Source organism: Vidua chalybeata, chromosome 17, assembly GCF_026979565.1.
Source record: "Vidua chalybeata isolate OUT-0048 chromosome 17, bVidCha1 merged haplotype, whole genome shotgun sequence".
NCBI lineage: Eukaryota > Metazoa > Chordata > Aves > Passeriformes > Viduidae > Vidua > Vidua chalybeata.
Window position 1 is genome coordinate 291,239 of NC_071546.1, and position 21,665 is coordinate 312,903.

At 58.8% G+C, this 21,665-nt stretch overlaps 1 protein-coding gene across 10 annotated transcripts in view; it reads left to right on the forward strand.

The window, feature by feature from the left end:
* Positions 1-511: 511 nt before the first annotated feature.
* The window catches only part of EPB41L1 (erythrocyte membrane protein band 4.1 like 1), a 63,953-nt gene continuing 42,799 nt past the window's right edge, over positions 512-21,665 (forward strand). For 6 of the 10 annotated variants that reach the window (XM_053958150.1, XM_053958152.1, XM_053958154.1 and 3 more), the window contains exons 1-2: positions 512-600; positions 10,118-10,167. The gene's annotated coding sequence lies outside the window, so the exon portion shown is untranslated. The remainder of the gene's footprint in view (positions 601-10,117; positions 10,168-21,665) is intronic. The other 4 variants (XM_053958158.1, XM_053958159.1, XM_053958160.1 and 1 more) reach the window with 4 other exon arrangements.

Sequence of the window (21,665 nt, forward strand, 5' to 3'; positions counted from 1 at the left end):
CCTTCCCATTGCATCTCTTGGGGGGGCTGCTTGCCTTGACACCCCCAAAATGCACAAGTGTGGTCAGGTGCTGATGTGGCGATCTCCCGGGCCGGGCTCATGGGTGTGCCCCCCAAAAGCCGCTGGTGGACAGCCCGGGGTGCTCCATGAAGGGCCGGGCACCCCTGGGAGCTGCAGGACCCTCGGCATGTCCTGCACGGGACGGCAGAGGAGGCTCAGCAGGCCCTGGGGGAGGAGACTGAAAGTACCGGGTGCCTCCACGGGACCCCGCCCGTGGCCGGGGGAGCGTCCCGCGGGACGTGCGTGGGGACACCCGGGGGGCCCTCGGTGCCCCGGGGACAGGGGGTGACCCGGCGCACCCCGCAGCCCCCGCAGCCCGGCGGGACCCAGGAGCGGCTCCCGCGGCGGGGGCGGCGCGGGGCCGTGCGGGCGGTAAGGACCCGCCCCTCCGCAGCGCCGCACCGCGCCCGGCCCGCCCCGCGCTGCGCCGCGCCCGCCGCACGGCGGGGCACGAGCGGGCACGGACGGGCAGCGGCGGCGGCCGCGCCCGGCACACAGCGGCGGAACGGAGCCGGGCCAAGCCGAGCGGGCAGAGCCGAGGTGAGCGGCCGGGGGGGTGTGGGGCTGCGGGGCCGGGCAGCCCCAGGTGCTGCGCGGCGCCTGCGAGGAGAGAGGCGGACAGGGCTGCAGCCCCAGCGCCGGGAAAGCTGCCCCGAGCCGGGCCTTCTTCCCTCGGCGGCAGCGGCGCATCCCGCTCCGCGTTCTGCCGGGATGCTGCGGGCGGGGCCAGCCCGGCTTCCGCGGGGATCCGGCGGGCGCTGCCGGTGCCCGGCAGCGCAGCGCGGGCAGGCGGCAGCGCCAGCCGCGTCCTGCGGGCGGGACCGCGCGACCCCCTCTAGTCGTAGCCCCAGGGATCCGTAGCCCCGAGCTGCGGCAGCACATTGAACCTCAGGGCTGCGATCTGAGGGAGACGATTTACATTAGAGGGAGAATGTGGAGAGAGCCAGGAACAACTTGGAATGGGTCCTCGCATATTTCTGTGGTTATTTTTGGAGTACCGTCATATGGCAGGAGGTGGGCTCTGGAGGTATCCTTGAGCTCAGCATTTTCTCCATAGGCTGGTTACCCGGGATATGGTACTAGAGGACCTGCGTGGCCCTTTCCCCATCAGCAGTTTCTGTATTTCCCATCGCTGTTTCTCTGCTGTTTCCCGGGGTATTGTTCCCTCCGGCGTGCCCGGCCCTCAGCCTGTGTCGGTGGGGACCCTTCTGTGGGCAAACAATGGTCTGGGTGTGCGGCTGGGCAGACTCACTGTGCTGCAGGCGATGGCAAAGCTGTGCTTCATTCAGCTGTGGATGGTGTGAGGTGACTCCTGATCAGCCCCTTCTCCATTGCTGTGGATGAGGTGTGGCTTCTCCAGCATCCCCAGCGAGGCCAGCCCATGCATCCGTCTCCTTCCTGCACTCAGCTGGCACCTTCCCTCCAGCTTTCTCCTGCTACACTTGCCCAAAGGGATTTTTGCTCCAGAAAAACTCGGACTGCGGGGAAGCACGTTGTTACTCTGCTCTGTTCCTCGTGGGTCTCCACATCCACGGGAGGGCTCTGGCTGTGTCAGGCTCCTCAGACCACGGCTGGAGAGCAGCTCTGGTGGCCTTCAGCTGCGTGTCCTTGTTGTCATCGGGCGAGTTTGGAACCGAGGGAAGGCTGCCTGGCTTTGGGTGATGGTCCTTGCGAGAAGGGAATTAATTACTCTTTAGTTCTGTTGGTTCAGAGTCTGGCTCAGCAGGCACAGTGCCCATCTGCGGGGCTCCCCGGGCTGCTCGGGGCTGTGCTCTCCGTGAGGACCTGTCTGCTGCCTGCAGGGACACAGGGCATGTTCTGGACCTGTGGTAGGTCCAGAGCTCCCTCGAGGCATGGCCTCTGTGTTTGGAGTCAAGGAAGGACCAGGGTGCAGCTGTCTCCTGTGGGCTGTGAGCCCCTCCAGGAGGGGAGGATTCCCATCTCCTCTCCTCTTGCCACCATCCCTGTGCCATGGGGATTGCTCTCCTTGATGCAGCCATTCCCAGAAGAGCCGTGGGCAGGGCTGTGGGCTGCAGAGCCTGTGTTTGGCTACCTTTGGCAGGGGATGGGGTCTTGCCCTGCTGCTTTGGCTGCTTGTGAATGTTGTGCCTAGGATTGCCTAGGATTTTTGATTTTTACCAATTTTTGAGATATGAGCATTCTCCAGAACTCTTAGGGAAGATGATTTGGTCAGGAGGAAGCATCTAGAAATGGTTTTTGAAGTCCAGAATGGGATTTCTGAGCTAAAGGTATGAGTATTCCTGGTGTGCAGGAGAAGGTTTTGGTGCCCTCCCTGTGCAGACACAGAGTGTGCTGGGCCCCCTTCCCTGGGCTGCTGCCACCACCACCACCTTCCAGGGTAAGTGTCTCCGGGTATCTCATGTCTTTGTGGCCAGGAGGGATGGCTGGCTCAGCTGAAGAAGTCACTGCAGCATAGATTGGGGAAAGTCTTTTTCTTCCCGCAGGCAGCTGAGCTCCCTGTTAAGCTCAGGGTGATGACCTTGATCCTGGTGAGGAGCTGGATCCCTCACTGGTTTACGGAATTACATTAAGGCTTTCTGCTGGCAGCACTGAGCCCTCATCCCGTGGGGGTTTGAGCGTCACTCTGGGCATCCTGCCTGCCTTCCCTTTGCTCCAGCACTGCTGGGGACTTCTGCTTTCCTACAGGAGCCTTCCAGACATACACAGACCACTCAAGTGCCTGACTAATTCTGTCCCTAACAGAAGAAATCTTTCCCTTAACTAATTAGGGTTTCTAAATTAGGAAGCTGCTGAGAATGACCTGTAGGTTAAAGGGCAGGGGGTGGGCTTGGCTCTTCCTTGCTCCGAGCTTCCTGCTCAGACACACAGACATCACTGGAGTGTCCTTTGCCTTAATTCTCTTTGGCTATGCACTTGGGCTATTTCCCTGCTGCCTTGGGCATGGAGCTGTGGCACCGAGTGGCAGCTGGGACACGATGGGGAGTGCGAGGAGATGGGCTCAGCACAGCTCTGCGCCGAGCAGCGTGGGCGGCTGCGAGGCCTGCCTGTAGTAGACTTTCATGCGATGCCTGTCGCTTGGAGGTCTGAGCTGAGCCTGAAGCTCCCTCTGCCAAAGGAGAAACACAAAACAGTGGCAGTCCCTGGTGCTGGGAGCTCCTGCACAGGGAATCTTGTGCATCCACAAACACCTGACTCGATTGCAGCACCTAAAAATGTGCTGGGGCTGTGGCAGCCATGGCTGCGGGGCTCATCATTCTTGTCAGAGCAGTCAGTGCCTCTGAGTCAGCAGCTTTGGGTTTGTCACAGCCTGTACAGGTCTGTGGTGCTGAGCAGTGGGGCTGCACCTGACCCTGCTGCAGGGGGATGTGGGGTTTGATCTGGACTCAAGGCACTGTGAGCTCGTACTGTCCCTCGAGCCTGGAAGGAGTTGTGTGTGTGCGAGCTAGGGGAAGCTCCAGCCTCCCTCGGGAACCCCTTCCAGCCCCTGCCCTGTGCCATTCAGGGCTGTAAAGCTGAGCATCATTGCTACTGGCCAGACTTCCTAGGCCAGTCCTTCATCATCCTCTTGCCTGGATTAGAGGAGGAGGAAAGCATGGTGGGAGGAGACTTTGTCTTTGATGGGGACATGTTGCAAGGCTTTCCTGGGGCTGCAGATCCAGCCTTCCTCTCCTTCCAGCCCTTGAGTGGAAGCTTGTGGGTTGTCCAGGACCTAAGTGTGTCTTCAAGTGAAGAGGAGGAAGTCTGGGCAGCCACGTTTTCCAGTGTGGAAGTGGCGGCTGCTTCCTGCAGCAGCTCTCCTGTCCACACAGTGTGTCCCTGGTGCAAAGTGGGGTGCTGGGCCCAGGCCCTGTGGATGTCCCTTGTCTTGGATGGCAGCTGCTCCCTCTGCCCTGCCTTGCTCCAAGGGGATGTGTGGAGCCATAGAATCATGGATTTGGGTTGGAAAGGACCTTAAAGTTCATCTCAATCCAACCCTCCTACCATGGGCAGGGACACCTTCCCAGCTGTCCCGGGTTGCTCCAAGCCCTGTCCAACCTGGCCTTGGACATGTCCTGCCACAGCTTCTCTGGCACCCTGTGCCAGGGCCTCCCCACCCTCACAGGGAAGGATTTCTCCCTGATATCCAATCCTAAGAAGTGCTGTTGGGCTGAAGTTTGGTACAACTGGTACAAGAGTCAAGGTTTGCTCTCCTTGCACTGGGCAGAGAGTAATGGGACAGACATCCCAGAGCCTTGGATGGGTGATTTTATACAAATTCTTGTGTCTGCTTCTCCCAGTAAACAGCTGAGGGGTCTCTGGATGCAGCTCAGAGTTGTCAATGTCCTGACTGGTGTGTGCACACCCCTGAGCCCACTCATGCCCCTTCCCCAGGAATTGAAGCAGCAGACAGAGCCTTAAAATCTGGATGATAAATCTCTGGAAGAGGATTTTCTTTCCATCTCCTGCTGATGGTCTGTGTCTTGCTCTCTGCAGGCTCCCTGGGGCTCAGCAGTGCCTGGGGCCGGGGATCCTCCCGCAGCTGCTGTGGCTGGAGCATCTGCTCAGCACCCTGGGCTGGCGGGATCCCAGCGCCAGGGGGATGCCGGGCTGACCCTATTGTGCTCAGAACACGAGACAGATGAGGCTGAAGCTGCAGATCTGTGCCTGCCAGCAGGTCAGCAGTTTCACTCGGGCACTTGGCCTCTTTGTGGCAGTGAAATGTGCCTGCAGGTCGGGATCTGCTCCATCCCCCTTTCAGTGTCCAGCCCATTCCCCACCAGCTGTAACTGGACCCTGGGACCACCTGGCTGGGTTGTGCTGTCCCCGAGCCCTCCTGGACCCGTGGTGAGGCGCTGGGGTGGGAAGCAGGAGCAGGTGCTGCGCCAGTGTAAAGCGCATCCTGCATCTGAGGCGATGCTGAATGGGGATTCACAGCCCAGCCCTGCTGCCAGGTTCTTCCCACCGGCTCCTTCCTCCCTCTGCTCCTACTAACCCACTGCTGGGGCCCCTCGCTGCCTGGCAGCAGCGGAGATGTCTGCTGGTATCCTTCCCTGAGCATCAGATGGAGAGGAAAACACAGGGTGGAGTCAGCTCCCGCACAAAGGAAATGTTGAGGTATCGTTTCTGCCTTCGGTGCGTTTTTTAGGTGGCTGGGGAGAGATTAAACAGGATCTTAACACATTCACAGCCCCCTTCCCACCTCATTTTCCTGTGAATCTGTTGCTGTCATGGTATCTTTCGGATATTTTTAGCTTTGCCTTTTCCTTTTTTTCCCCCCCTCCTCTCCTCTGTCAGGCTTTAGAAGGGAAACACGTTTCTATGGGAGAACAGAATGAGCCATTTCACGAGACATTTTGTTATGGGCAGAAGGGCCGGGAAATCTTATTGTGTGTTTGAAATGACACATTCCCCTTTGTAATCAGCTAATCGGCCTGGCTGGGGCCAGTGCCAGCAGCAAGGCTCCTGGCCGGTGGAGGCGGGGATGGCCCAGCCCCTCGCATCCTCCCCCAGCCATATCTGCCAGAGCATCACCATCCCCAGGTGGCCACACGTGAAGGGCTCGGGGGTCCTGCAGGTTTTTGTCTCAGCGGTCCCGGAAGCAGCTGGATGCTGTCATGAGGTGCACTCTGAGTCTGGCAGTGTCTGTGCTGGCAGGAGCGCGGAGGATCGTGGCACCTGACACAACTTTGGGGCTCTGGTGATGCTGAGAGGGATGTGGCAAAGGGCTCCAGGTGGGAGAAGGATGGTTGGACAGTGGGGCTGCTGCTCACTGTGGGAAGGTGTCATTTTTGACAAGGATACAGACTAATGTTATGTGGTGATGGTGAACTTTGGCAGGGGAAAATTCCAGCCCGAATTCTCAGCAGTATTTCCCTTCAGCAGATTTACTCAAGTCCTGATCGATGAAGGTCCTGTGGAGTGAAGTGGCCAGAACAAGAGAAGCCTCTTGGAAGGGCTGATCTGGCTTGGGTCTGCACATCCCTACGTGGGGCAGGGGCTGTTACCTCTGCCAATTCCCTGGGGCTGTTCTTCAGGGAGCCAAGTAATGCTTCCTGCTGGTAGGGCATGGTGGCCATGGTAGCATAACATGTCTGGAAGTGTCCAAGGCCAGCCTAGATGGGACTTGGAGCACCCTGGTCTAGTGGAAAGTGTCCTTGCCCATGGCAGGGGGTGGAACGAGTTGGGCTCTGAGGTCCCTTCCAGCCCCAACCATTCTGGGATTCTATGGGATGAGTAAATTCCTGTTTGTCACCTTGGTCTGGTGTAAGACCTGTCTGACTTGGGGTGACCAAGGGAAGGGCCACAGGATGTAGAGAAGGTGCAGCTGCCCGTGCTGTGTTTTGGTGACAGGGGCACTCTCAGCCCTCCTGGGCACCTCCACACTGCTGACAGAGCTTTGGAGCTCAGTCCCACCCTGGGCAGGCCTGGGAAGGCCATGGTGGTGTGGTCCATGGACTGGTCCCTGCTGTGGTCCATGGTCCCTGGTGTGGTCCATAGACTGGTCCCTGGTGTGGTCCATGGACTCCCCTATGTCTCCTGGGCTCCTCTGCAGCTGCACTCCCTGCCCTGCCCTCCCTTGCTATGCTGGAGGGGACACTATGATCCTTGTGCCTCAGTTGGACCCATCATCAGGTTTGCAAGGTTCTGGTTTAAATCTGGGTGAGCCAGAGCAGTGCAGGGCTCCTTCCTAAGCCCAGCCAGTGGTGCCTTCATCCGTGTGCCACCATGTCCCCCGCAGCTGTCCCCGGGCAGCGTCACGCCGACCTGTCAGGGCTGGCTGAGGTGGTGACAATGTGGGTCACCATGGGATGTTTGTGAGTCCGGGGCAGTGTCTGTGCCTGTCCACACCAGCCTGACGCTGGCAGGGCTGCGTGGCAGGGGCTTGGGGCACAGGCTGGCATGGATTTCTGCTCTGGGGAGCTGCTGCTTGTGGGCAGAAGTGAGCAGGGTTGGGGGACTCCCACTGCCAGGATTCCCAGAACACTTCATTAGCCACCAGGTGACCTGACTGGTGGATGCAGGAAAGGCTGTGGATGTTGTCTATTTAGACTTCAGCAAGGCCTTTGGCACTGTCTCCCACAGCACACTCCTGGAAAAGCTGCAACCCACGGCTGGGACAGGAGCACTCTGTGCTGGGTTCAGAACTGGCTGGATGGCCAGCCCCAGAGAGTGGTGGTGAGCTGCATGCAGCTGGGGACAGTCACCAGTGGTGTCCCTCAGGGCTCTGTACTGGGACGAGTTCTATTTAATATTTTTATAGATGACATGGATGAGGGCATCGAGTCCTTCATTAGTAAATTTGCAGACGACACTAAGCTGGGAGCTTGTGTTGATCTATTGGAAGGAAGGAGGGCTCTGCAGAGAGACTTAGATCGGTTGGATGGATGGGCAGAGTCCAACAGCATGAAGTTTAATAAGTCTAAGTGCCGAGTTCTATATTTTGGCCACAAAAATCCCCTACAATGTTACAAGCTGGGGACAGTGTGGCTGGACACTGTTCAGGCGGAAAGGGACCTGGGGGTGCTGGTCGACAGCCGGCTGAACATGAGCCAGCAGTGTGCCCTGGTGGCCAGGAAGGACAATGGCTCCTGGCCTGGATCAGGAATTGTGTGACCAGCAGGAGTAGGGAGGTCATTCTTCCCCTGTACTCAGCACTGGTGAGACTGCATCTTGAGTGCTGTGTCCAGTTCTGGGCCCCTCAGTTTAGGAAGGACATTGCGATGCTTGAGTGCGTCCAGAGGAGGGCAACGAGGCTGGAGAGGGGCTTGGAACACAAACCCTATGAGGAACGTTTGAAGGAGCTGGGGTTGTTTAGCCTGGAGAAGAGGAGGCTCAGAGGTGACCTCATTGCTCTCTACAACCTCCTGAAGGTGGGGGTCGGTCTCTTTCACCAAGCAGCACTGACAGAACAAGAAGTCACAGTCTCAAGATACGTCAGGGGAAGTACAGGTTGGATATTAGGAAGAAATTTTTCACCGAAAGAATAATAAAGCACTGGAATTGTCTTCCCAGGGAGGTGGTGGAGTCACCATCTCTGGATGTGTTTAAAAAGACTGGACATGGCACTTGGTGCTATAGTCTAGTTGAGGTGTTAGGGCATAGGTTGGACTTGATGATCTTGGAGGTCTCTTCCAACCTCATTATTCTGTGATTCTGTGATTAATATGATCCTCATTGATGAAGTGTCTCACACCCCGAAATGGCCATGGCTCAGGGCCAGCATAGAAGCCATGGTAGCCTCTCACAGGGCAGGGGGAATGGGGAGTGCAGGGGCTTTGTTTGGCAGTGTCAGCACAGGCAGGCTGGGGAGTGCTGAGTGCCACTGCCCTTCCTGTGGTGGCTGCATTCTCCATCCTCCCTCGCAGCAAGAGCGGGTGCAGCCCTGGGAGCCCTGGCTGCTGGGGCCACTGGTGCCATACTCCTCCTTGGGGGTCTGTGGAAAGCTGGCTGCTCTTGCACCTGCCTGCCCATCTCTGCCAGGCATCTATTGACCCCCCTTGAGCTGGGATGAGAGAAATCCAAGCACACAAACGTGGCAGCAGCCTGGAGTACCCACAGAAATCACTGGGCTCCAGAGAACGAGCAAGGCCACGGAAGCTGCACTGAAGCAGGGAGAGAATCCCAGAGGTCCCCTGTGTGCCCTGTGTCTGCTGCTGGAGTCCAGCCCATGGATCAGCTCAGCTTGGTGGCACCCATGTCCTGCTGGAGAGACAGAGCCCTTCTCATAGGGCTCTTGGTCTGCTCTGCCTCCTGAGCCTCTGAGCAGGAGTATCCCTGTGAGCAGAGGACGGAGGTGAAGGACAGGGAGGTTTCTCTGGGCTCTGGGATGGAGTGGAGTGGGCATGAGGGTACTGGCACAGGACAGCAGCCCCCACACACAAGTGGCATCCCTGTGTCACAGTGAGACACACACCCAGCTCCAGTGCTCAGGCTCCATGACAGTGGTGTCTGTGGGTGCCACCAGCGCTGGAACTGGTCACAGGCTTGCCCTGCGTGGCCACCCAGCCCTGCTGCCCACAGCCCAGGACAGCTGAGCCAGTAAAACCACACGGCTGGGGAGGGATCTGTGCCCACTGGGCAGGGGTGTACGGAGTGCACCCAGAACCAGCACGTGGTGACATCCTGCCTGTGCTTCCCCAGGGTGACAGGCACAGGACAGGGCCATGCAGGTGGCAGCTGCCACCCCCTCCTCCTGACCTTATCTCTCATGCAGATCACCTGCTCAAAGGTGGGTTTGTGTCCTTGGAGGTGCTGAAGCTCACAGCTTTATTACACCAGGTTTTCTGGCTTGGAGCAGCCTTTGTGCCTCCTGGGAAAGCTGCTTGGGTTGGTGCTGCTCAGGGCTGGCTGTGGGCTGCACACAGCTGATGTTGCTTGTGGAGAGTGAGAGGATTTTGCTGAATCCATGGGAGAGGTGGGAGCTTTGCATAGGCCTGCTTTGCTTCTGCCTGGGGGGAGGCTGGGCCTTGCCTGTCCAAGGATGTTTGAAAATTAACCCTTGGAGAAGTGGGAGCTATCCCTGCTGTGCCAGACCATGCTTCCTCTTCCTGTGGCACTCCCTGGTTAGGTGCAGTTGTCATGTAAAAGAGGCTCTGAAAAGGCAGTTGCAGGCTGGGGCTGTCCCTGCTTGCTGCTGGTTCTTCTCCCCTGCTGGAGCTGCCCTGGCTGGGGCGTGGGGCTGGCTCCATTGCACCACTGTCCCGCAGCCACAGCCCTGCCAACCAGATGCTGCCCTCAAGCCACAGCCATGGGTGACAAAGAAGTGGCACAGATGGCCTGAAAGGAGAGCCTGGGCCATGCCCAGGGGATGTGGTGGCACTTGGAGGTGTGTGGGCTCTGCGGCACTGCCGTAGTAAATATTTGCTGTTCTCCAGGAAGGAACAGGGCTGGCTGCACATCAGGAGAGCACAACGACGTCTGGGGCAATCCACAGCTCCCATTTCCAGCAGGGAGATTTATATGGAATCCAAACACAGTGCTGGAGCTGGGCAGGCACCCTTTGGTGACAGCTGTAGCTGTCCTTCTGAGCGCTTGCCATCATCTCTGGGAAGAACTTTTCCCTTCTTTTTAACCAAATCTGATTTCTTCTTTGCAGGTTGTAAATCGTACCCGAGACGAGTGCTGAGAGCAGCCCCTGGAAGCAGCGTGAGTTTATCCTTAAAGCTTTTGTTCTCCTTTCCACATCTCACATGAGGCTGAGTGCGTTTTACAGCACAGAAAAGGTTGCTCAGCACAGAGAGGTGCTGCAGGGAGAGGCTTGTCTGCCAGAAACCCCTGAGAATCTGGCCTGCTCCCACCAAAACACTAAACTGCTGGGCCTGGGCTGCTTGTGGCTTTCTTTGTGTTGGGATTGCTTTCTGGTTCAGCTGGGACTTGGGCAGCAGCTCCTTTGCCCACAGAAAGGTTCCTCCAGGCTGCCCAAGTCCCTGTCCACTGCCAGAGTGGGTTTGGGGTTTCAGTGTTGGGCTTCCCCACTCTGGGTTTCCGTGGTCTCTTTTGTGTGGAGGATCTGAGGAAGGCAGTGTGTCTGCAAAGCAGCTGTGGGGTTTTGCTGGCTGTGGATCCCTGCCCAGGGCAAAGGTCCCTGGGCTCATGGGGCTGGCCTCAAGTACATGCTGGGAGAGGGCTGAGCTGCAGAATTCAATTGCTGTGGTGCTTGAAAGAGTCGAGGGCCTGTGGTCCAGCCTCTTCAGGGACACCGGAGTCCCTCCAGCTGTTGGACTCCTCCATTCCAGAGCCCCACTGCCCAGCACAGTGACAGCCATGTGAAACCAGATGTGAGCAGCTTCCAGCAGCCGGGAGGGCTGGGGGGACAAGGTCCTGTTTCTGCTTTGTCTCTCTGACCTGCACAGCGAGGTGAGCCTGGGCAGAGCTGCAGCATGTCCTTCACCCTGGGCTGAGGTGGGAGGATGATGTCCTTACCTGAAAACTGGGATGAGGAGCTCCACAGCTGCAACCCGCTGTCCTGGCTCTGTCCCAGGTGACAGAAGTGTGTGGCAGTGTGCACCACAGGGCTCAGACCCTGCTGCCCACGAGGTTTGGCTCCTGCCCACACAAGGCAATGGGTGCAGGTTCTTTATCCAAGAGGTTCCATACCCAGAGGGTGCTGGGCACTCCCCAGGGAATAGTCAGAGTTCCAGGAGTGTTTGGAAAACACTCCGAGGCACAGGGTGGGATTGTTGGGGTGTCTGTGCAGGGCTGGGGGCTGGACTGGATGGTCCTTGTGGGTCCCTTCCTGCTCAGGATATTCCATGGTCTGTGGGTGTGGGCAGGGGATCTGAGTCCCTGCTGAGGGCTGTGATGGGCTACTCTGATGGGCTCCTCAGGGCTGGAGCTGGCTCTGGCTCACAGCAGGGCAGGTCTCCGTGTTTTATGAGCAGTTTCTCACCAGCTCTCCTCCTCCAGGCACCTTGCAAGATGCCAACTCCACCTGTGCCCGAGGGTGCAGGTCTGTAGGGAGAGCCAGGAGAATGGCAGGGATTCTTGTCCTGCCTTCATGTGCTCAGGGGTTTGGGAGTGGGGTGAGCAGTCTGGAGTTGGTCGAGGCAGAGCTGCAGGCCCAGCATCAGTGGTGGATTCCATGTGCTCCTGCGTGGCCTCAGTGTCCCCCGAGGGTGGGGTCAGGGTGCCCTGGGCTCTGTGCTGGGCTCTTTACCCACTGGGTACCCATGGGGAGTGTTCTGCTCCTGGGCAATGCCACCAGGAAGCTCTGCCCCTGGATGGGCTGCAAGTCCCTGTTGGGGTCCCCCATGCTGGGCTGGCATGAGGAGTAGGAAGGAGGACATGTGCCATCCCCATGGTGACTCCTGGTACCAGCCAGCCCCTTGCCCTTGCTGGTGGCTTTGGTGGCCCAGGTGCAGCTGGGGGGCCTGGCCCAGCTCTGGGTGTCTTTGGTTGCCCCTTGTATCTTGTGGGTGCTGCAGCTGTGTGCCCAGGGAGGTATCCACTGCTCTAGGAAGGGCTGGTGACACTTAGGTCATGGCACAGGGATTGTGCTGGCAATGAGATTCTCCTGTCTCTGGGCTCCAGCAGCTCCCTCACTCTGGTGCTGGATCCCAGCTGCTGGGCAGGGTTCCTGGCTGCTGGGGCTGGCTGGGGACTGATCCTGTGGGAGCTTGACATGCTCATCCATCAGCTGGCCTGATGATCACTGTTGGTCTAACTGAACTACCCCATGCTCCTCAGTGGTGCAGAAGGTGTCACCATTACCTTGGGGAAAATGACACTTTGTTACTACTCTAGACCCTGACAGGGCCTTGTGGGGCTGCAGAGCAGAGGATGATGATGGTGGGGAGAGTGCTTGGCTCTGCCTTTGGGTGGGAGAAGATGGGGAAAGGCAGGGCTGAGCTTGTGCCAGGCCTGGGCTCCTTTTGGTGCCTTCCCTTGCTCTGGGTGCAGTTCCCCTCCTCGAGCTCCTCTCCTCCTCCAGCCCACTGCTTCCCAGGGTGTCTGGCCCTGTGTTCTTGCTCAGGGAGCAGCTGATCTGCCCTGGCTGCCACATCCCAGCACAAGGCAGCTGAACCCATGGTCCCTGCCTTCCTCTGCGGGCAGGAGGAAGGATGGGAACAGCTCTCTGCCAGTCCCTGGCAGGGTGAGGGTGTTCCACAAGGGCCGCAGCACCCCTGCCTGCTCCTGGAGTGCAGCCCAGGTGCCTTGCTGGTGCTCCACAGAGGGCAGTGGCATCTAAACTGGGTTCCCAGGGCACTGGCTCTGCCATCACAGCCTTTGGCTCAGCTTCCCTGCCCTGCTGCACCAGAACATTCCAGGGCTGCTCTCTGGTGCCATCCCTGTGCGAGGCTTAGAGGAGGAGGGCAGGGATGGCTGCAGGCTGGTGGTCCTGCTCCCTGCCCAGGCTGACTTGGCTGTGGCACCTTTTGGACAGTCACTCCCCATCCCAAAAAGAAGTGGGGGGGGTCAGCAGGGCAGGGCCAGCTCCCAGCACCACCCCCAGGCAGAGCCCCGGGGCTGTAGGGATGTGTCACTGGGGGGGGTTCAGTCCCACAGCTCTGCTCACAGGCAGTTTTTAATGCCTGCAGAGCTCAGGTGAGCACAGAGCACCTGCTGAGGCCCCCTCAACACCCTGGGCAGGAATAGGTCCCTGTAAGGGGGATTGGCCCAGGGTACTGCACAGATCCCCTTTGGCCTGAGAAGAGCTGTTTCACAGAGCAGCTGGGGGGATGAGGCTGCTCTATGCTCCCTGCCTTCCACCCCTTGCTGCAGCAGGACCCTGGCAAGGCTGGCAGCCCTGGCACAGCCAGTGGGAGCTGGCAGTGCCACCTGTGGCTACCAGGGCAGTGCTCTGCCTGTTCCTGCCCTGCCCCAGGGCTGCTGCTGCACTTTCCTCTTGATTTGGGGCCCATCCTGGCTGCAAGACATGCCTTGGTCAGTGAGCCTTGCTCTGTGCCATCCCAGCTGCTGAGGCTGAGCAAACAGGTTTGTGGTATGTGGCAATGTGGGCCCTGAAGGCTGGGGGAGCTGCCAGCTCCCTCAGACTCTTGGGAAAGGCTGGCTGCTGGCCAAACCCCTGCTTGCCTTGGCCAAGCCTTTAACCACTTGTGCATCACAGTACTCAGGAGCTGGGTCACGGTGGGGCAGCCTGGCTCTGACCCCTGGGCCTGGCTGTTGGAGCCTCCTTGGCCAGAGCCACGCTGGAATCCTGCCCCTCCTGTGGCATGCAGGGCTCTGTGCTCAGGCAGCAGGAGCTGGGGCTCTCCTGGGAAGATGCAGCTTTGCTGCTCAGCTGGCCCCGTGCTCACCAAAGCCCTGGCAGGTGATGGAGAGCTCTGGTCCCACCCTCCCCACTCCTCCTGGCCAAGGGTTGGAAGGGCTGGGCTGGGCTGGCTCCTGCTCTGCTGCACTGGGGATCCCTGTGGGGCTGGGGGGAGAGGAAGAGCTGTCTGCTCTCACATCCCTGCAGAGGAGGATTTGCCACCTGGGACCGGTGTTTCAACAGCTTTTCTGGCACAGCAGGGCCCAAGGGATGTGGAGCCGTGGGCAGCATCTGAGCAGGCCCAGTGTGGGCTGGGGATCTGCAGGACTTGTTCCCAGAGGAACAACAGAGGCTGGGCCATGTTCAGGAGAGCACCTGCCCCAGTGCTGGTGTGCTCTTCCAACAGCACCTCTCTGGCTTCTTCCAGCCCGTTTCCCACAGCCCTTGCTGTTCTTTCCTTTATTATGGGGCCCCCTGTGCAGCAGGCAGGACACAGGTGGGGTATTGCAGGGAGCTCTGCACTGTGGAGAAGCTGTCAGAGCCTCAGGCCACTGGGTTTGCTGGATAGAGTGGGAGGTTGGGGCTCCTCACCACTGGTGTCACCTGTCCAGCTCCCATGTGCATGCTGTCATTGAAGGCAGCCACAGCTGAGACAGTGCTGTCACTCCACCTGCTCCAGTCCCACCTTCCTCCAGCCAAAATCCCAGGGATGGCAGCACAGCCCCTGGTGTGGGGGCAGGTGGGCTGGGCAGGAGTGCTGCACCCCCCGTTCCTCACTGCAAGCTGGTGCTTCATGGTGGGTTTTGGGTGGAAAACTGGGGCTGGATGGATTTGGGAGGGTGAGGGAAGGAGAGGGCTGCCCTAATCCCACTCTGGATTCAGCTCGGCTTCTGTGCACAAGGCTGCTCAGCTGCAAGTGAGAAGGTACCTGGGTTGCCGGGGAGACAGAGCCGTGGGATGTGGCGGATGCTGCGGCCAAGGAGATTGTGTCACCCTTGTGCTGCCACCAGAACAGCCCCAGTGACAGTCCTTGACTGGATTGTGTCACCTTTGTGCTGCCACCAGGAACAGCCCCAGTGACAGTCCCTGAGGCTGCTGCAGGGACACAGTGCTGAGCCATGTGGGGCTGTGGTGCTGTGAGCACGCTCCTCTGTGGCTCCTGGTGCCTGTGGCTGCCCTGGGTGGTGCCCTGAGGTCAGGCCAGGCTGGGAGGTCGGGGGGCTGTGAGTGCTCCTGGCAGGAGCAGGGCCCAGAGGCATCTCCAGGTGTGTCCCCTGTGCCAGCCCAAGCAGGGTGATGCTGTCTGGGGGGGCAGGTGGCCTTGCGAGCACTCAGTTCATTCCCCTGCTGACCAAGATGGGCAGCCCCAACTCTTGGAAAGTCCAGGCTTCTTTCCTCTTCTTAGAAGGGTCACTGATCACCTTCAGGTCCCCAAGAGGTGACCAGGGGCTGGTGAGCAGAAGCACACGGTGCTGTGCCAGCCCAAGCTGGCTGGGACAGAGGGCTCAGGCTGGGGTGGACCTGGCTGAGCTGGAGCCACCTCTGACTTTGTGGTCCTGGTCCTGCCTGAAGCTTTCCCAGTTTAGCTGGGAGGGCAGGATCTGTGCCAGCTTCTGCCCAGGGCTGGTGGCATGGTCCAACACCTCCTGGACACAAATTGCTGTGTTGGGATTAGCTGTGGTGGGGCCAGACCAGCTGTGACAGTGGGATCCCTGCTCTCAATGTAGGGCTCAGGGTGCCTGGGTTGGGACCCTCAGAGCAGGAGGCTCTGGTGGTTCTCTCAGGCTCTGCCTCTCTCAGGCTCTGCCCTTGGCTGTGGTGGGGAGGCTTTGCTCAGGTTTGGTTTTTGTTTCCCCTTTATTTATTTATTATTATGTTTTTAAGCTTTTCCTGCAGCCCTTCCTTCTCTTGTCATTTAATTGTCCAAGCTCCCTGAATACTTGTCACCTGCCTGGGGGTAGAATTTCAGACACATCAAAGGTAGCTGAGCTTCTGCAGGTGCTGAGCGAACGTCCTCTTCAAGCTGGGGAGAGATTAAACAGCAAGGGAAAAAAATCAGCTGCTGTGCTCAGGTTTGGCCAGGAGGTAAAATGGAAGGGCTGGGGGAGAGCAAGGCAAAAGCAGCGATATTGGCTTTCCAGAAAATGTCTGTCCTGTGCCTGGGAGGGGCTGGCATGGGGGTCCCTCCATGTGGTGAGACCTTGGAGGAGCTGGCTGGGGGAGCAGAGGCTGGAGCAGCTCTGCAGCCAGAGCTGAGGGCTCCGAGCATGGATTCCAGAGCCCCTGGCATGGCTTTGGACAGCTGTGGGTCAGGCTGGGGCTGGCCCTGCTGAAGGACTCAGCTCCCTGCTGCTGACTGGAGTGCAGGAGCGAGGCAGGGACCAGTGCCAGGGCTCCCACGGAGTGGCAGAGCTGGTGGCACACCTGGGGTCCCGTGGATTCCGAGGGGAATCCACAGGAGGGCCCAGCCTGGGAGCAGAGCTGCAGCCTGCACAGGGCTGAGCCAGACTCCAACTGCAGCTCAGCAGGGACAAAAAAGGAGTTTTCAGCTTTGTCCTTGGGAGTGATACAAAGCAAATTGAATAAATCCCAAGCAGTGGCAGTTGGTGGTGTCAGGCCTGGATCGAGGCAGTGCTTGCAGACGTGTCAGCACCTCGGGCTCTAGCAGAAGTCAGTGCCAGCTGCACCTCCTAGGCCTTGGCAGAGCAGCCTTTGGGCTCCTGGGGCTGCCCTGGCCCTAGTGGGGCCTGTGACCAGCCCCCTGAGCCTTGGTGAACCTGCACTCAGGGAAGAATGGATTTTTGGGGATGTTTCTTTTGGTTTAAAACCCTTATAGCAACAGGTATTTTGTTGCAGAAAATATCTCCTTAACATATCTTAAAAAAACCTCAAAAAAATCCACCTAAGATATTCTCCTCCACTTCCCTGAAAAACCTTAGGGATTGATGCTGCTGGTGGGTGAGCCAGTGTGGGATGCTGTGCCCCAGCATATCCATATGGCAGCAGGGATGGATGACCTGGCTGGGGGTGAGGGGAGCTGGGGACTTTGGGGAGCGGCCAACTGCAGCTCTCTCAGGCTCCTTTAGTGCCAAGGGTGCAGTGCCAGGGGGCAATGCCAGGGTGGGGAGCTCATGGAAGCCTCCTTGTGCTGGTGGATGCATTGATTTCCTGCAGCACAGTGATCAGTCAGATTTTCAGGTGCCAAGTCAAAGGGAAAGCTTGGGTTTACTCTCTGACCTGTGAGAGGTCAGAGCTCTGCTAGAAACACCAGTACTGGGGATAGTTTAAGGAAGCCCCCAAAGGTCTATTTTCCAGCTGTGCTTTTCATGGTTAATACAGCAGTTTCCTGCTCCTCTTTCCAGCCAGGTAATCTGTCTTCCCTCGGAAGGGAGATGAACAGTGGCATAAATTGCAGGCAGGGCCCAAAAAGACATTTGCAAGAGCAATTCTCTTCCTTGAGCTCCTGCCTGTTTCACTTACAGACCTGCTGCTCTTCTCCTGTGAACTTGTAGCATTTTCTTCCATGCAAATGAATTTTGAGGTGTTTGGAGGAATATTGGCCTCTGTTGGCTGAGGGTGTTCAGCCTGGAGAAGAGAAACCTCCAGAGAGGACTTAAAGCCTCTTCCAGAGCCTAAATGGGCTCCAGGAGAGCTGGAGAGGGACTGGGGACAAGGGTCTGGAGGGGCAGGACACAAGGAATGGCCTTCCACAGCCAGAGCGCAGGGTCAGATGGGATATTGGGCAGAATTGTTCCCTGGGAGGGTGAGCAGGCCCTGGCACGGGGTGCCCAGAGCAGCTGTGGCTGCCCCTGGATCCCTGGCAGTGCCCAAGGCCAGGCTGGACAGGGCTTGGAGCAGCCTGGGATAGTGGCAGGTGTCCCTGCCCATGGCAGGGGTGGCACTGGATGGGCTTTAAGATCCCTTCCCACCCAAACCATTCTGAGATCCCAGTCAGAATCTCCCACTGGCTCTTGAGATGGGCTCAGATGTGATGAAGGTGTTTCCATGTGTGCTTTCCCTTCCCTAGGTGGCATTTATCAGTTTCTGGAGGCAGCAGCTGGACCTGGAGCAGGAGGGTCTCATCTGGAAGTGCTGCTCCCTTTCCTGGAGGCCTTTGGGCCGAGGGGGGGGCTGAGCTGTGGGGTGCAGCTCAAACTGCAGAGGAGCACATGCCAGTGGAGCCATCCTGCTGCTGCAGCAGCAAGGGGGAGCCTGGCAGGCACCAGGGCTGGTTCCTGGCTGGTCCCAGCCCCCCTCTGCTGCCAGGCTCTGCAGCAGGACCGGTGCTGCTGGCAGGGCTGCGCTGGCTCCTGTGGGATGCTGGTCGCTAAGTAACCAGCAGAGGTGGAGCTTCCCGGGTACCATTCACAGCACAGCCCTGCCTGCATCCCTGCCTGAGCCCTGCCTGCATCCCTGCCTGATCCCTGCCTGCATCCCTGCCTGCATCCCTGCCTGAGCCCTGCCTGCATACCTGCCTGAGTCCTGCCTGCATTCCTGCCTGCATCCCTGCCTGAGCCCTGCCTGCTCTGCCATCCCACATCCTCCTAGGCAGCTCGGTGGGAGCTCCAGCTGCCCACACCCCCCTGTCCTGGGGCAGGAGAGCATCACCACACCCTGATTTGGTGTTTCTCTGCCCAAGATCACCCAGACCTTTCCCTGGGGAAGTAAGATGTCTTGAAGCTCTGTTGACCCTTTTGCTTGGGATTCCCACCTCAGCACTACTTCCCTGCCTGGCTCTGGGAAGCAGGGCCAAAAGAGGGGAGTCCCAAGGCTCCTGCACCCTGAGACTCCCTGCAGCCCTCTGGCTGGGCTCGGGGCTGGCTGTGGAATGCTGCAGGAGCCGCTTTCCCCTCTGGTACAGTTGTGCTCAGGGAGCCTGGGTGCCTTGGGTCCTTCTCAGGCTGTGGCTGTTTGTGACAGGGACACCCAGGCTGGCACAGGAGGGCTGGGTGTCCCTCGGGGTGACCCCAGCCCTGCCTGGGCATGTTGTGACCTTGGCTCCTTTTCTTTGTGCCCTTCCCAAGGCACTGGGAGGTGTTTGGCTCAGGTGACATCCTGCAGGTGGGAAAGAGCCTTCCCTGTCTGCCTGGAGGATGGGGGGGATGTTCTGGGGGTGGCTTTAGCTCTTCAGTGCCTCCCCAGGGCTGGTGCATCGCTTGCCATGGCACTGGTGGATGTTGTGTGCTGAGTGAGGAGCACCTGCTTTATCCCCAGCCTTCTCCTGTCCAGCAAGCGGTCCTTGCTGGACTTTGCTGGAGGAGCTGAAAGCCCCATCTGTGCCATCAGATCCTGAATTTCCCCTCTCTCCACTCCTGGTGCATTCCCCCACTCTACTGACTGTGCAAGCCATGCCTTTTGAAAAGTCAGTGTTTCCCTGGAAGAGGCACATTCCTGGCTTTATGAGGCTGCCTGGAGTGATGGAAGGGACAAACTGGGCAGCCTTTGTCTGTGCAGGAAGCCCCAGTGGACTGCCCTTGGCCTTTCCCTTGTGATCAGGCAGTGGGGTGGGTTTGCTGTGGATCTTGCCATGAGGACCTGTCCTTGATGAACCTCCTGCTCCCAAGTGCCACACTCATGGGATCCTTTGCTCTGGGCTGAGTTTTGGGGTCCCTGTGAGCCTGCAGGCTGGCGTGGCTGAGCTGGCAGGAAGGTGCTGTGTGACAGCTGTCCCCAGGCAGGGAGGGGACTGCTGAGCAGCAGGGATGGCTCTCAGGGAGCTGAGGCTCTGCCTGGGAGCAGAGGATGGTTTTTCATCACTGGTGACAGAGGAAGAACTTCTGCTTGTGCTGCTGAGTGGCTGTCCCAGGGAGGGAGTGAGGGGATTGGGCTGGAACTGGAGAGCTCTGGAATAGCATAATCTCCGTGTCACCTCCATGGACTATGGGACTGTGGAGCTGCTGGGCAGGTCTAGCCAAGGCCCTGGTGTGGCTGAGGGCATCAGTGGGGCTTGGCTTTTGGAGGTGAGATGGGAGGGGCCTGTGGTGCCAAGGAAAGCAGGAAAGTTCCCAGAGCACTGAGCAGGCAGGACACCCTAGGGAGGTGCTGTGACACCAGGGCTCAGTGGTGGCACATGATGGCTGTGGTGGTGCTGCTGGTCCCATCCTGCCCCGGTGGGAGCAGAGGGAGAAACCAGGGGGGGACTGGGGGCTGTGGGGTCTGCTGGCTTTTCCCTCCCCCTGCTCTGTGCTATCTGGGCTGTGTTTCCCTCTGGAGAGGCACTGGGTGCTCTCAGGGGCTGACGCAGGGCTGTCCCCCCGCCAGCTGGGACATCTTCATTTGGGCATTAATGAGGTTGTGGAAGGTGTTTCTTGGCTTCTGAGGGGACACAGCAACTCATTCCTGGACTTGTTTACTCAGCTGGGAGGTGTCACTCAAAAGGGTGGGAGTGAAACCTTGCTTCAAGTGACCCCAAATTTCCCATGCCTGGCAAAAGGACCATGTCCTGCCGTGTGAGGGGGAGCAGGGAGGACGCTGCCTTTGCATCCTGGCGGGCTCAGAGGAGGAGGAGGAGGAGATGCCTCAGGCCCATCCCCCTGGGATGCAGCAGAGGCCGTGCTCCTCTTTCCTGGTTTTTCCTGGTGCCAGAAGGGTTGGGTCCAGAGCAAGCTGGAAGGAGGGTTCTGTCTCTCGGGATGGGCTCTGCCCTGGCTGCTCTCAGCCCTGGCAGCTGTCATGGTGAGCTGCCATGGCTGCCTGACTCCAGCCTGGCTCGGGGGATGACTCCCTGTCAATTTGGTGGCTTCCTTTCCCCCCCCCTAACTTTCTCATTATTCATTTTTTACATGTGGCACAATGCTCTGGAGTCGCAGGGATGCTGATCTCCACTTCCAGGGAGTCCTTTTGTGGAATAAGCTCAGGCTGCTCCATTAACCCTGGATCAGGGGCTGGCACTGGGGCAGGAGGGCACTGCCCATCCCCTGCAGGTGATGGTGCCAGGGGAGGATGTGGAGGGAGGCCCTTTGCTGCCTGTCAGCAGGGTCAGATGTCTCCATGCTGCCTGGCTCGGGCATGATGAGCAAGCAGATGTCTGGGCTCCTGGCAACTGCTGACATAATGTAAATCCATAATTGCCCAAACACACATTCAACACGTGTCATTTAAGGCTGGGAGATGCAGGAGAGCAGGGAGATATGAGAGCTCCACGCCACGGGCTCCTTTTGGGTAGTGGATCCCAAAGCTTGTGGAGCTGTCACACAGGATCACTGCCCTCATGTGAGTGTGTTCCTATGAGATCATCCCAGCCTTACTGCCTTTGCTCTCCTGTTTTTCCCCACTTGACCCAGTTGTTCACTTGGCAGCTCCACCCTAGCTGTCACACTCTGTGCGATGACAAGCTGCTGTCTGCTCTGTCTGCTCCAGGGGTGCCTCAGCCAGGCCTTGGCTCCTTCTCCCTGGCTCAGCATCCCTGGTCAGGTCAGTGGAGCTGGGCACACCAGCTCAACAGCTCGAGCCTGCCAGGCTGGCTCAGGGCAGGACAGCACCCACCTGTCTGGACAAAGGTGTCTGAAGTTGTCAGCAAAGCCCTGCAGGGCCTGTCCCCAGGAAGGGACCGGTCCAGCCAGCCTGGAGGAGCCCTTCCCGCCCTCCCTGGTCAGGCAGGCTGGGCTGGACCTGTCATCAGCACCAGAGGGACAGGAGTGGACGTGTCTCAGTGGTTTCCCTGGGAGCAGCCTCCCATGATCAGTCCATGGTGATTTCCTCCCCCAGCAGGTTCAGACCTCTGAGCTCTTCCCTTGCTGAGCTGCAGAACCATTCAGGCTGGAAAAAACCTCCAACCTGTGACTGATCACCACCTTGTCAACTAAACTGTAGCACTGAGTGCCACATCCAGTCATTTCCTGACCACCTTTAGGGATGGGGACTCCACCACCTGCCTGGGCAGCCTTTCCAATGCCTGGAGCCCTTTCAGTGAAGAAATTTTCAAAATATCCAG